General features: G+C 36.8%; 1 protein-coding gene across 2 annotated transcripts in view; it reads left to right on the forward strand.

Annotated features, from left to right (window-relative positions):
- The window catches only part of LOC150085983 (uncharacterized), a 100,075-nt gene that overhangs the window by 26,450 nt on the left and 59,214 nt on the right, over window positions 1-14,411 (forward strand). The window contains exon 1 of one of the 2 annotated variants that reach the window (XM_090373631.1): window positions 4,002-4,089. The exons of the other annotated variant lie outside the window; for it this stretch is intronic. The gene's annotated coding sequence lies outside the window, so the exon portion shown is untranslated. Of the gene's footprint in view, window positions 1-4,001; window positions 4,090-14,411 lie in introns of those variants that run through there. 2 annotated transcript variants of the gene reach the window in all.

Below are 14,411 nucleotides of genomic sequence, written 5' to 3' on the forward strand. Positions count from 1 at the left end.
ATGCATTACTCCACCTATAAATGTTGAGTGCAGCCCACAGATGAAAACAAAAGAGAATGCAGGAAATGAAGAATGAACTGGTCGTGACTGTTTTTGCTCCGCCCTGGTGCTCTTGTTATGTTTATATTGGACGTCTTGTCTATCTGTGAACTCACTGTAAATAGTGCTTAGATGTGAACATTCTCTAATTCCTTGTAAAATTGCAGATTATGCTTGTGCTCTCTTTCTATCTGCCTGTCATGTAAAATAAGGCAATGATATGTATAATATAATTAATTAGACAATGTATAATTTATAAAGACGATGATTTATATAAATTATAAATGGATAATTATGTATATAACTTATATTTGTATATATGAATATACACCCCCTGGTTAAAAGCTGTAAGCGGGTGTCTCTTAGGAGAAAATAAAGATAATAATAATAACCGTTGTAAGCTGAAAAACAGACTGGACTCATATACAGCAATGGCGGATATTTCCTCTTGAAAAAAAAAAAAAAATTCTAAAAAATGTTACAAATATAAAATGCCATTCCACAATACCTATAATTTTTAATCAATACAATTGACATTATATTAATATTTTAAGATAGAGAACTTGCTATGCAAAAATTCTGTACTTAACGTCGTGCGTTACAATTTTAGGGTCCAAACACGCGGATTTCACTCTGTTTGGTTGTTTACTTTTACCGAAATCTGTCTGTATAATTTGTTATACCGCATGCACATATGTTAACAATATTTTATAAAAAAAACATTTTTTTTTTCTAACCAAAAAAAAAAAAATGTCTTAGGGCTATACTAGACGAGCGCTTGAAGCGAGAGCGCCAGCTGGCGTCGTGAACGCCTCCAAAACTACACGTAGCGCTCCTAACGTCAGATCGTTTCAAACTAGATGGAGCGCTTTTAACGTTTAATTGGATATCACCAGCGACTCACTTTTTCTATCCCCAGTTTCAAGTTGGAAGTATTGCACATTTATGTGTAGCGTTGATTGCAAGTAAAGAGAAAACGAAGGTGGCTTCAACCAGAAAATTCAAATAGGTTAAAACCGGGACAGTTTTTAATATTATGTTTGAAACACGCAGGATGTCTCCCAAGAAGTTTTTTTTATTTTACAGAATGTGGATAGTTTGAACTTTTAATGTTAATTAGTGAAAAAAAAAACAAAAAAAACCTCAATTTGATACCTTGATTCGGAAATCAATACCGATGTTTACATCAATGCTTTGTGCTATACCAAATAAGAAATTTGTGCTATACCAAAAAAGAAAACAAAATAATGTTGTTTTCTTTATTTGTAAATTTTATTTTCTTTCTACTCGCTATTCTTATTCAGAGATTAAGGATTAATCTCTGAATTCAGAATAAGAGATTAATCCTTAATCTCTTATTCAGAGATTAAGGATTAATCTATGAATAAGAATAGATTACAGGATTAAGTAATCCTGTAAAACTTGGTGTCTTACAGGATTACTTTCGGTAACATAAAGGGTAAATTCCTGTTTGATTTTACCGCATGGGACTTCTCAGAATAAAACATCTGTTGTTACTGTCTTCCCGCCGCTTGAAATTATTTCCAGATGGAATATTGACAAGTACTTTCCATCCTTTTGAAGCAGAAAACTTTCTCCACTACATACACTGTAACGGATTGCATTCCGTGTAATAAAGGATTAGTATTGTTTGATTTTACGAATCTCCATGCAGAGACAGCAGATTTCGAAGTTTGTAACCCAACTATCATTAGAACAAATATACATCAAGCAAAGGCGCTGTACCGATTTTTTTCTCTAAAAACAATTACAATAAAGCATTTATTATTAAATGCTTATTATAGTGTTATCAGTTTTTCCCGTTTCCAGTGTCGCTTCCGATAGATGAATTTCCTCGATTTTGTGTTAGTAGATTCATTACACTTTGAAGAAAGGAAGTAGGATATTTTCGTTTTTCCAATCCATTGCAATTCTTTCGGCCATGTTTTTCATGCCAAGAAACAATTGCGTGCATTTTACCCCTATATCCCGCTGTACTTTGCGGTTTACTGCTTCGTTTTATTGCTTTCACAATACTTTTCAAAAAAACAAAAACGAGAGAGAAGAGACAGAGCGAAATTATTTCTGATACAAGAAATTTGTATTTCGTGAACTAATGAAACAGTACTAAAATAGAACTAATATTTACAATAAATATAAGGTTCAGAACTGAGCTTTCTGATTATTGTCATCATTACATAACCCTAATTCCAGGAGTTTATCGCAGTTCGGAAACATTTCTTTTCCAATTTCAACACTTCGCCTTTGTTGGGGTAGTCTTTGAGGCGTTGTACAAGAGAGGCCTCCTTTCACCTCACAAACTTCTGTGTCAAACATAGTCTTCCCCAAAGTATAATAAACAAATCAATTAAGGCCAACCACTCCACGGAGGAGAAGGTCACTCCATGTTCTATACTTGATAATCAACAGCGCTTCAAATGCAACAAGTATTTCTTGCTCTGTAATTTAATATATCAAATAATCATAGTTCAGTGTCAGTGCTTTCTTAATGCAATTTATTTCTTTCTGGCATTTTAATTTTTAAATGTAACATATTTAATGTTTCTGCTGTGATTAATGTAATAAGCAAATATAATTTTCATTATATATACATTTTTCATGTGTTATGCGTATAAATAGCGCAGATATTCTTTAAGATCATATTTATTACTTTATTTATTAAAAGTATGAAAAATACTAAATAGAAAAATAACTGGCGACTGAACTTTTCCTCACTCCGTGTACGTCCTGTCCTCTCCCCCACATACTTGTGTTTGAGTCGCCAGTCGTTTTTCCCAGGGATATAAAAAGTTCAGGTAATGTAACCTATGAATAAAATGTCAGTTTATATATGTCTTTAAAAAACAACCTTTTCTTCCTTAAAAAATGAGGCTAGTATCTGCAAACTCAACTACCAGCCTCATTGTTTTTAAAGCTTCTTTTGCACTTTTACTACATCCTTGCTTTGTACGCATGTGTAAACTTCATTAGAATATTAATATAAAGTTATATTAATTTCATTAACAAACTTATATATTATTAATGAAAATAATTGAAAGTAGTGAATTAAAACATCTGAAGTTTTTTTTTTTTTTTTTTTTTGCTTTTTCGAAATTATTTTGTAATAACACTTGGCATGTTTCAGGCTCAATGTAGATTCGGTCTTCTGATTTTTGATAAATAATAATACTATTAAAAACATATTGCTCATATCTGCAAAATTAAGATATTTTCAGAAATTTTGTTCTGGATATTATATTAAATATTCGACTGACTTACATTTTCGCCTCGTTTATTATTTTTTAAATTGCGTTTAAAAGGTTTTTTTTTTATCGATACAAATGTACATCAGCAACGTGCAGGTCAGCCTGTGTACCTGGCATAGCTTAGACAGGATTAAAAGATTAATGGCTGCAATAATTTCTAGGAATTAGCATAATTAGAAATATACTGTTTTGTGTACGCCATTGCTCCGATGACGAGGTTATTGTATGAGGGTATTTATTGGAGGTTCTGGTTCCAGTAAGTGGGAATTAATTGTTCAATACTGGCATCGAAGCTATTCCGGTTTCTGGACTCCGTATATTCCAAGCCAAAATTAAGCGTGCAGTGTAATAAGAGGTATGTACATTTATTGATATTTAAATTCGGTTAATCTTATTCTTAAACTACGGAATCCTACTGAATATTTCTGAGAAACGGGGCTTAATTTCTATAAGTGGAATTGTTGCTTCCGACAATATCTGAACTTCGGATATGATACAAATGTACATCAGCAACGTGCAGGTCAGCCTGTGCACCTGGCACAGCTTAGACAGGATTAAAAGATTAATGGCTGCAATAATTTCTAGGAATTAGCATAATTAGAAGTATACTTATACTGTTTTGTATACGCCATTGCTCTGATGACGAGGTTATTCTATGAGGGTTATTTATTGGAGGTTCTGGTTCCAGTAAGGTGAGATTATTGTTCAATACTGGCATCGAAGCTATTCCGGTTCTGGACTCCGTATATTCCAAGCCAAAATTAAGCGTGCAGTGTAATAAGAGGTATGTACATTTATTGATATTTAAATTCGGTTAATCTTATTCTTAAACTACGGAATCCTACTGAATATTTCTGAGAAACAGGGCTTAATTTCTATAAGTGGAATTGTTGCTTCTGACAATATCTGAACTTCGGATGTGGACAGTAGTGAATGCATATTTAGGCACAATGTAGTTGGCGAATTTGCGATTGTAAAGTAATACGGATCATTATGGAGTCTTCGGCTTTAAGCATATTTTTGCTATGGGTTTTGTGTAATTTTTCCGAGTCGTAGAATCGTGTCACAAAAAAAAAAAAATCTTTCTTCTATGAGTGTTTGTTAAAAAAACAAGAATCAAGGAAAACTGGGGATGCATTTATACCCGCCCTCGTGGTAGCACAATTGATTTGAATGGCTGTCTTCCCAAACCGGGTGGAATTTGGCCTAAGATATGAAGATGTTTGCCACAACGTGACTGAATTAGTTTGTCTCAGACGACAGGAGCACTTTTTTTATTCTTCCTGTATATTGAGTTTTCCGTGCATTAAACAGGCAGTCGACCATAAACTCAATTTACTGATATAATATCCACGGAGCAATATGACCATGGTAGGGTTAGCAGGTACGTTGCTACCCTCCCAACTACGGCGAATTTTTAGAATTGGCGCTTTTTTTTTAATGTACCTGCTGACAAAAAATCCTGGCTACGCCACTGAATATGGCCTTAGTTGCTGATCAGTATTTTTCTATGATTTTGGATTAGCGTTTTTCTGTTTAGTTTTTAATATTGTATCATCTTTTGGTAGCTTGAAATTTGTTGCCTTGCCATTTTTTTCAATATGGAAATTTAAGTCTAAAAAGGAAAAGACAAGTTATGCTTATGGGAAGCCCCTATTCGTTGGCGTTCCTACAATGAATATTTTCACTTGAGTTGCATTTAAATACGTGTATAAATATAAAGTATCACTTCATAGAACGCAAATAGGTTTATGTAACTTTACATTATTTGTAACTATTATTCTTATATTAATTCGAAAATAAATTCAAATGCAGATTTACCACGCATTATTTATTTTTTTTTTTTTCAAATATAATAACGCATATTTACAAATCACATCACATTTACAATTTTCGAGAGTTTATGTATATATAGTTCTGTATGAAATTCCTTCCTGTTCTGTGTTAGTGATATTCATCGAACAGCAGTCGCCGCTTTTTTTTTTTTACGCGGCAGGCAGAATAATGAGAAACTAAATAAATCCCAGTAAAACCATTATAGGAAAATAATAAATAACGGCAACAGAAATTATACGTGGCGCCTAAAATCTTACAGCAATACGTATTTACCTCCTTGATTTGTATTTTCGATAGTGGTTACAAAGGTAGATGTGACTCAATTCCACTGCATATTGATGCTGGAGCCAAACAGCAAAGCACACAGCTTTCTCTCAGGACCTCAATGATATTAGTCTGTTCGTTAAAAATATACAGCTCCCACTGCACGAACCAATTAAATTTTCTGCCATTGTAGGCATCATCAAATCCGTTCTCTGGGTATGAAATAGATATGTCATATTTATTAAACCTCAGTGTAGAAGATTGTCCTTTTACTCCTATAGTATGTAATAAATCTTCAATTTAACAAACGAAAAAATTACTGGCACCAGAGTATTACAATATGCTCACGATAAATTTACTTCTGTGTGCTGTGTAAAGTAAAGTAAATTGCAGGGTGGAAGTCTCATCGGCGATTAATGTTGAGGGAATGGACCACACTGATCCAGTGCGAGTAAGCAGATCCACCGTATTTAGCAGTCAGACCCTCAACCCCAGTCTACTCAAAAGAGCGAGCGTGTGCTACTGCATACCCGCTACTGACCACTCAGCTAGGGATGCACAAATCGTTTACCTTTACCCTTCCTGCCTAGTGCTACTGTTACTATTGTGTAAGATTGAAAAATCAAACTTAAGTCAGATGCAGTCCGGACACGTATTTTGGAGAGATATTACATATTTTTTTTTTTTTTTTTTTTTTTTGCCGAGCCGTATAAACTAATACAATTAATATTTACTTATAAAATTACACACATTAATATTGTAATGCCATTGGTAGCATGAGATTTGGTCGAGATTCAGTATCGGGTACAGCCAATGAGAACGGCTCAGCCGGCTGTACCCAGTGGGCGGAGTCAACTTACGTCTAGACGATCACAACTGACACGGGTGCCACGCAGTGCGTGTCCAACAATGACAGGTTTTACACCACACTGGTATTTTTTTTTAATTGGGGAAAAAAAAACCTGGTGACGTCAATATTAAAAAAAAAAAAGAAGCTATATAGAAAACCCTCATTTTACTGACTATGGGTACCTTCATATTGGCGAGAGAGCGATAAGTTGCCAATTCGCAACTTATCGCCCTAACAAAGGAGGGTCTAGAGCAGTGGTTTTCGACCTTTTTTTTTAATAACGGCACTCCTACTCAATTTTCTGTCTGTTAGATCTGATTCTCTCTGTGTCAACCAGAGGCACTAAGTAAACATCAATTATAGATCACCACAAAATTAAAAAAGATACTGTACACCTTTTTATAATGAAATAAAGATATATATATTAAAATATAAGTTTAAGTAAATTAAACCCAAATTACGTGGCATCCCGGTTGAAAACCACTGATCTAGACAGTCCTTTGTAGGGCGAAACAAGAAATTCATGTATTTATAATGGTAAAATACAGGATTTCGTGGGGTGTAAATCAATTGGATAATTTTAAATGGGTGTTCGGTCCGTAGTTTTTACAACTTTAGGTAAAGATTCAATATCGGGTTACTAGGTTTTTTCCCAATTAAAAAAAAAAAAAAAACCCTACCAGTGTGGTGTAAAACTTGTCATTGTTGGACACGCACTGCGTGGCACCCGTGTCAGTTGTGATCGTCTACACGTAAGTTGACTCCGCCCACTGGGTGGAGCCGGCTGAGCCGTTCTCATTGGCTGTACCCGATACTGAATCTCGACCTCAGGTTGTTACTAACAACGTAATGGTAATAGAGGCATATGTTACATCAGCCGATATGCAAGCATATCAGCTAATGTAACATCAGCCAAAAAAAAAAAAATCGCACAACCATTCCCTCTAAAACTTTGTCCAGTTCCTCTTTGAATTTATTTAAGCTATCAACTTCCAAAACGACAGATTGAAGTTGGTTCCAGCAATTAACCACCCGCTGGCTAAAGGCAAATTTCTGCACATCTATTCTACAACTGTCTTTCCTCAATTTGAATTTATGCCTCTTCAGGTTCGTAACCTGAGCATGAAGAATCCCATCAGAATTGAGCCTGCTCAAGTCATTCAAGGCCTTATACACCTAAATCAGATCACCTTGCAGGTGCCTAGTCTACTGACGCTGATATTTGCAGAAATTAAGCCTTTCTGTGTAAGACCACCCTTTCGTTCCCCTCGCCATTCTTGTTGCCCTTCTCTGTACTCGATCAAGCAACTCTACATCCTTTCTAAAATAAGGCCTCCAGACCTGTATGCAGTACTCAAGGCATAGCCTGACCATTGGCTTATGCAAAGGGATAATCACCTCCTTTTTCCTACTAGCAAAATTTCTGTATCTAAGAATATATAAATTCATACACCGACCATTCAATAAAATTTAATATGACTACAACTTTACACAAAAATATTTAAATTTTGTGTAAATGTAAAAATATTTATTTTTGTGTAAAGATTGTAGTCATTTTAAATTTTATTCAATGGTCGGTGTATGAATTTATATATTCTTAGACATGAGTTTTCCCGACCTCAGAGGCCTCTTTCAGGATAAAATTTCTGTATATCATTGACAACACCCATTGATCTGCTCTGGCAGCCTGTCTGCACTGCTTAGAAAATTTCACATCTGACTGCACAAATATACTCCCAGATCTCTTTCGTGTCCTACCACCCTAAGTGTAGTACCACACAGTTGGTACGTTCTTCTGGAGATACTTCTACCCATATGCAGTACTACCCAAATTTTCTAGATCCTGTTGCAATAGCACACTGCCATTAACAACCCTGCCAACCTTTGTATCATCTGCAAACTTGGACATTAAGCCTGATATACCTTCATCAATATCTTTGATAAATATACAAAACAACAGCGGGCCACACACCAAAACCTATAGAACTCCACTAATAGCATTAGTCCATGAAGAGCAGCGCCCATTGATTACCACTGTCTCTCCCATTCAACCACCCTTTTTATCCATTGTAGCAACTTTACCCTTATACCATTCCGCTCCAGTTTGTACAGTAGTCTTCCATGCACAGTGTCAAAGGATTTCCTGAAATCCAAGTATATGATATCAAAATTATTTTTTGCACCCAGTTCCTTTCTAATCACATCATAGTATCCAATCAGATTTGTCACAAGACTTTCCCTTAACAAACTCATGCTCTGTCTGAATTATTGCTGCAGTCTTGTCTAGCTCAGTGGTGTCAAACTGGCGGGCCGCATCCGGCCCCCGAAGCAATTTTACACGCCCGCGAATACATTTCAATTACGTATTTGTTGTAAATACGGTGCTTATATTCACTTTCATTTTGTTAAAAAAAAATTCCGGCCCGTCAACTGCTTTCAGATCGTGCATTCGGCCCGCATGCAATTTGAGTTTGAGACCACTGGTCTAGATGATCCTGCCATGCATCTTTAACCACTGCCTCCATTATTTTACTTGGAACAGAAGTTAAACTAACTGGTCTGTAATTACTCGTCTCGCCCTTCGATTCCCGTTGTGAAGAATTTTGTTATATCGATGTCATATCGTTAATTTGTTATATCAAATGCGACAAGTATGTTACATCGTTTTTTTAGGCCTGTTAGTATGTAGGCATAATGGTAACGCCGCCCCCGTAGCCAGGTGGGAAGGGGCAGCAGTGCGTAGCACACTCTTCTTGATTAGACCGGGGTTCGAGCCCGTCACCACCAAATACGGAGGATGCGGAAAGGTCAGGGAATGACCACTGCATATTCCCGGAGCAATATGGCCTTAGTTGCTAATGCTCCTAAAAACCCAATAACAAGCATCATGGTAACAATATCCCTTTTATTATGAGGGAAAAAATATCCCTTTTATTGTGTAATCAAACGAAACAGGCCCCAGGTTTAACTGCAGTATTTTATAGAGGATTACAAGCAAGTTAAAAAAAAAAAAAAATACTACAAAACATTAATTGGACACTTACCATTAACAGACTTGGGTAATCTTATTTTATTTTAAAATAAAATCGATTCTTCGGTTTTTATTTGAAAATAGAGTAACTTTTACATTCAGTTTGGTGCATTGTTCAAATCAGCACAGTTCCACTCGATTTATCACCTAAAAAATACGTATTGGCAACCTGCCAACTAGACATTGACTCATCATTGGGGCATAAATGTGGGACTGTGTAGCGCACAGTTCGTATGCGATTAAAGTTGAAAGCGATTTCGTGTTTTTATTCGTTTAGTATTGAAATGATTATTGGAAATAGAGGATGAGTATACTACTATACGCGGGACCTGTTAATAAAAATATTCATTGCGTTGCATTGTTCACAATTTCATAACTCCGTTGACTGTATTTAGATTTAAACAGATGGGGGTGCTGCAGTGCCTACCAATTTGCTACCCCCTTCCCCATAATTGTTTATATCTTGATAATCTTTAGCCTGAAAATCGCTAGACACCTGCTGAATGCCAAGAAGGGTTGGTCCCAAGTGAACAAACAAAACAAAGACACTGGTACAAAGAGTAAACTAATCCAAAACCATTAGTCACCAGGATTAAATATTTTCCCACAGGTCTGTCAGGTGACACAATACTACCACCTGAATGACCCTCTAAATACCTCACTCCACACAGGGCTGACATAGCCGAGTGGGCCGGGCTTAAAGTCCGTGACAGCTCAATACGATTAACATTTGTATTGATTTATTGTAAACTCCACTGATTTGTGGTCGTGCCGGAGTATAAACTAGAATGAATAATATACAGGGTGTCTCAAAAAGATTGGGTTCGAGATTCAGTATCGGGTACAGCCAATGAGAACGATTCAGAAGGGCCGTGAACGAAGGCAAGCCGGCTCCACCCACTGGGCGGAGTCAACTTACGTCTAAACGATCACAACTGACACGGGTGCCACGCAGTGGGTGTCACCTTGTGCCGCACATGTTACTTCTGATGTTTTGATATCACATGATTACACCTGGGAACAAAACTGAAAACAAATTCTGGGCAGCTAAAAACAAATTCATTTGTTTTCAGCCGCCATATTTGTTGCACTGCCAAGTGCCGTCCGCGTGTCATTTCAAATCCACCGGGCGAGGAGAGGAGGGGGAACGCAGTGAGTGGGCGGAGTCACAACCCGTCAATCATTGCTTTTCCCGCTCCTCTCCTCGCCGCCATTTTTGGTGGCTGATATTGAATCTTTACCAATGGTACAAACGTTTAGGGGAGGTAGGTAACATCTAAAGGAAGGTGAATCGCATTGGAACCCCATAACCGGAAACGTCACGGGAAAGTAGTAGCAGAGGCACAAGAAGCAGAAATGACAAGACAATAATTAGTGGCAAACATTTATTTGACATAATATTAACAACGGAGTACGAGATGGATGCATTTCATGATGTTACAACAGATGGTCGAAGGTTCCACCATGAGACGCGATGCATGCGTGACACCGACGCAGCATGGATTGGCGGACACGGTCGAACACACCTGGAGTTTCTTTGACAGTAGCAGCAGCGCAGACGAGTCTCGCCATGAGATCCATTTCCGTCTCCACAGGCGATTCATACACGATATAAATGAGGCCCCCCCCACAGAAAGAAATCAAGGCTCGATAAATCAGGTGAACGTGGGGCCAGGCAACAGGTCCACCACGGCCAATCCATCGACACCCAAAACGCCTGTTCAAATGGTCACCAACACACCTTCCATAATAGGCAGGTGCCCTGTCATGTTGAAACCAAATGTTGTGTCTCACATTTGCTGGAACATCGTCAAGTAACCCTGGTAGAACTTGTTTAAGAAAGATCCGATATTTAGCGGAGTTCATGCGGGATGGTAACAGGTATGGGCCGACTAAGCAGTAACCGACCATAGTTGCCCACATTTATTGTGAAGCGATGTTGTGCCGCATGAGGGCGCACACCGTGTGGGCCCTCTGCTAATCAATACACTAGGTGCTTGTCTGCCAGCTCACAGTTCGTATATCGATGCATGCTCTTCGTGCGGCGACTACTGCTTGAATGAGTAAACCAGAAATTTGTCCCTCTCGCGAACTGATGCACAGCGCCGTGTACTGACTTATGGTGACGTTTCCGGTTATGGGTTCCTATGCGATTCACATTCCTTAAGATGTTACCAACTGCCCTAAACGTTTGTACCAATATTTTTGAGACACCCTGTGTATATATGTGTGTATATATATATTATATACATATAATATATATTTTAGATATATATTATATGTATATAATATATTATATACATATAATATATATGTATAAATTATAAGAATTATATATATATATATATATATATATATATATATATATATAATTCTTTACAAGCTGGTACCCTTCCAGTAGATCGTTGTGAGTATCAGTAAACATCGGAAAAACGAGTCCCGATTTTAAAACTGCAGTAAGTAGGGGGATAAACACCCTAAGAATAACCATAGCGGGCTAGGCATATGCAGTGACGTCACGCCTCCTCGAAACTCAAACGGAAGTGTACCAGCCTGTAAAGATTAACGGTATATATTCAACTTAACACTTAACGGAACCGTATTTCAAGCAATGCCAATGAATGTGTTTTGTAAATCTGAACAATATTTGTGATGTTGTTCAGATATATATCTCACTTGGTTGCAGTTTGATGGATATACGCATCATCGGTAGCGTATGTGAATAGTGTATTGTTTCTTAGTCTTCTTCAGTCTAAGAAAGGAAAAGATATCATTGGCGTTGCTTGAAATATGGTGTAGAGGAGGGTTGAAAACGTACGCATTAAAATTGGATCCTGTTGCTACTTGTGAACACAACCTTCCTGCTGACAATGAAGAAGTTGAAGTCTTGAAATGTGTTGCTAATTTGAAAGTGAAAGCCTCTAGTAGTGGATATAATTGTCTAGAAATTTATGCAGAAGCTTTATCACAGCTTTCAAATTCCATAAAAACTCGCATGCCAGTTGAAGAGACTGCTAAGATAGCGTTACAAGACGTCCTCGTTTCCGAGGACGTCTAGTAACGTCTTTTATGTCCCAGTCTTTTGTAATTTAAAAAAAAATCGTCTCATCATAAATAGAATTTTCATTAAATATTTTGTGCGTTGCACCTTCGGCCAATACAACAGAATTTAAAAAAAAAAAAAAAAAAAAAAAAATGCGCTGTTGCATCAAGTGGATTGTATCATCCCAGGATGATACAAGGACTGTATCATCAACATTCGTCTAATTTAAAATTAATGAGGGTAAGTTATTTGACCAATTTATGGATTTTAAGGAATTTTTTTTTCTGAGGAAAAGAAAAATGATACTTGCAAAAATTTATTAGACCGTAGAAAGTGGCTGAACGTTTTAATCAATGCAAGAATGGGCCTCACTCCAAAGAACGAATTTTGCAATTGACGACAGTCTTCCTTATTTATCTGGATCTGAAGAATAGTTTGTATGTCATTTTCAACAACTTTACATCATCAGAATTTGGTTAAAAAAAAAATTTCATTACTGCATCTTACTGTGTATTGCAGCGAAAAACGTAATGGATATATGAAAATATGCTCCGTACAATGGCGGATCCAGAAAAAAAAATGAGGGGGGGCATCATTTTGTGCCTTGCATTTGTGCAAATGCACAGAACAGAACAAATATGACACTCAACCATATGTGATTGGCGCACACAGCTCAAGTCCGAATTACTTTTTAGCAGTGCTATTTTTTTCTAAAAAAACATAGGTGCCGGTACTCATTCTTTGCTATGAGGAAAAATTTAAAATTAAAAGGATATGAAAAGTACTCAATTTTTTTTTCCTGATATTGTTACTTTGGTAGTAATGTTCAGTATATTAACACAGTTTATTAAGCTTAAATTATTATTCAAGTATATAAAAAAATAATTAAATGTGAGTAAAATAAGTAAATAAATCGGTCAACTACTGAGTGCTGGATACCCCGGATGAAAGGGTCCATAGTCATGAATGGTCGTTAGTGTAGTACGTATCTCAAATAGAGAGCTTTATGGTAACTCAAAAAAGTTTCCAGTACCCCTCTTGGTCTAAAACCAAGGAACTAACGAAAACGTTGTCTATTTGATTGTTTCCAGTTGTGAATGACAAGGGTGGGAGAAGCAACTCCGACTTCTTCCTGGAGAAGCGATTAAAGTCTTGGGGAGAAGCGACTGGCAGGTGAGGGCCGTGCAAGGCTCCGCGCTGGTGCGTACCCACCACGGGCTCCTTGCCGGGACAACTCCGGCTGTGAAAATTTTTAAAAAATTCTTTGTCTCAAAATTTATAAATGCCCTTTATAGAATTATTAACTAACTATTTATCAACCTTTTGGTCACCAAAAGGAGTTTCTTGGTACAAAGAAGCTCGCTATCGAAGTGCTATATATATATATATATATATATATATATATATATATATATAATTTTAACACAAAAAGTAAATGATAGAATTCAATGGGAACAGTTTTCCCTTGATAAACATAAAATAGCGCAGAGTTAATGTGATTTTCAAATTTTTAGCTCCATTAGCGACGGAAATAGGAGGGGACACGAAAATTACTCACATTTTCCTGTCTGGCGCCGCCATTTTTAATTTTAAAGTTATATTTTAAACCTACTCGTTGAACTCTTTCCGACGGTGTATAATAAGCTGTAGGTTGTCGACAACATTTGTCTCCCCACATTTTACCCCCCCCCCGCCGACCGGGATAGCTAGGTGGATCAAGTACCTGTCTGGCAACCCAAAGGTCGCGTGTTCGAATCCCGCCTCGGGCTTGGATCACAGTAAAATACAAAAACTTTACGAGGTGCATTATAGCCACAGAATCTGATGAGTCAACAACAAAAAAAAAAAAAAAAAAAATTTACCCCTACAATTCTTAGACAAATTTTTGTCAACAACGATGAATATGGCGTTATGTTGGCCCACATGATATACAAACCCATGCAAAATTTCGACTCAATAGTTTGAGTGGTTTCAGAGAGACAATGCTGCGACAGACAGACAACCGAGTGACATAAGGGCTTTCGTTAGACTACGGACCCTAAAATTAATAAGTAAATATAAATAAGTAAAATTAATTTCATA

The sequence above is a fragment of the Mastigoproctus giganteus genome, chromosome 5 (assembly GCF_048544385.1).
Source record: "Mastigoproctus giganteus isolate SK-2022 chromosome 5, ASM4854438v1, whole genome shotgun sequence".
Classification (NCBI taxonomy): domain Eukaryota; kingdom Metazoa; phylum Arthropoda; class Arachnida; order Uropygi; family Thelyphonidae; genus Mastigoproctus; species Mastigoproctus giganteus.